Source organism: Furipterus horrens, unplaced genomic scaffold (genome assembly GCF_987537825.1).
Source record: "Furipterus horrens unplaced genomic scaffold, mFurHor1.1.pri manual_scaffold_17, whole genome shotgun sequence".
NCBI lineage: Eukaryota > Metazoa > Chordata > Mammalia > Chiroptera > Furipteridae > Furipterus > Furipterus horrens.
The window spans coordinates 17,736,890-17,738,139 of record NW_028327187.1 but is presented as its reverse complement, the minus strand read 5'-3'; positions in this window follow the sequence as shown (position 1 = coordinate 17,738,139).

The window sequence follows — 1,250 nt, the reverse complement described above, 5'->3', positions numbered from 1 at the left end:
ACTGCCTAGGTACAGCTCATGGAAAATGTGGCTTCAGTGCAAATACAGAGATAGATTTCAGAGCACAGCAGCTAGGACTGTCAGTAAAATACAAGGTTTTTCCAGAAATAGTCCATCCATTGTTAATATAATGAGAACAGTTTGCACAACATCAATGGAGCCTGGCAGACAAGGTTGGGCTGGAACGGGCATGTGTGAACAGTGATGACTTCGCTGTACTAGTCAGTGGGAGCGGTAGATGCCATTGAGTGAGCGTGTGTACTGTGTGGCTGCCACATTCCAAATGGCTGAGTGAGTCAATGAATCTGCATCAAACTTTGCGTTAAGCTTGAACATTCCTCCTTGGAACCTGTTCAGATGATTCAGAAGGTCACAGTTATGGGCAGCTGGTGATTGGCAGCTTCATCATGACAGTGTGCCCACTCACACATCATGTCTCATGCAGAGTTTTGTTTTTTTTTTTTTTTGCAAAACATCAAATTGCCGAGACTTGACACTCTCTTATTTCTGGCTTTTTCCCAAAACTAAAATCACCTTTGAAAGGGAAGAGATTTCAGACCATCGATGAGATTCAGGAAAATATGATAGGGTAGCTGATGGCTATTGGGGGGACTGTGTGAGGTCCCCAGGTGCCTACTTCGAAGGGGACTGAGGCGCCATTGTCCTTTGTACAATTTTTCTTGTATCATGTATCTTCTTCAATAAATGTCTGGATACCTTCTGGACAGGCCTTGTATACTCTCTGGAGTTGGAGTTCTGAGAGCCACAGTAAAGAGAGAAGATTTCATGACTATCACACTTATTCTTTATTTTCCTTTCAATTAACATTTACAGCTTTTCATTTTACTTAATCTTTTTACTTTTACTACTAATCTACCTTTGTATTTCATAATTAATATTTAGATAAACTGTCATTGAGTCCATAATATTTGAGGAATAATAGTGAAGACAAAATGGGTCAGAAAAAGGTGTGGAAAGATAAAGGTGTGAACAGTGGAATTTTTAAGGGAATAATATATGTTGATTTAAAAAAATATGTTGAAAATTGAATTTTAACATTGTTTCCCATTTCCTCAAAATTTATGAAGAATTTAGAAAAGTTAGTAGCCTTTGCTAGAAATAAGATTTAAAATATTTTTGTCTATAGAATATGACAAAGGCCGTCTACTTTAGTAAATACCGACTATCTTTTCGTCCTCTGGGACCTCTAGTTCTTTTGAATGCCTTTCAGTGTTATGCCTTGGATTGTC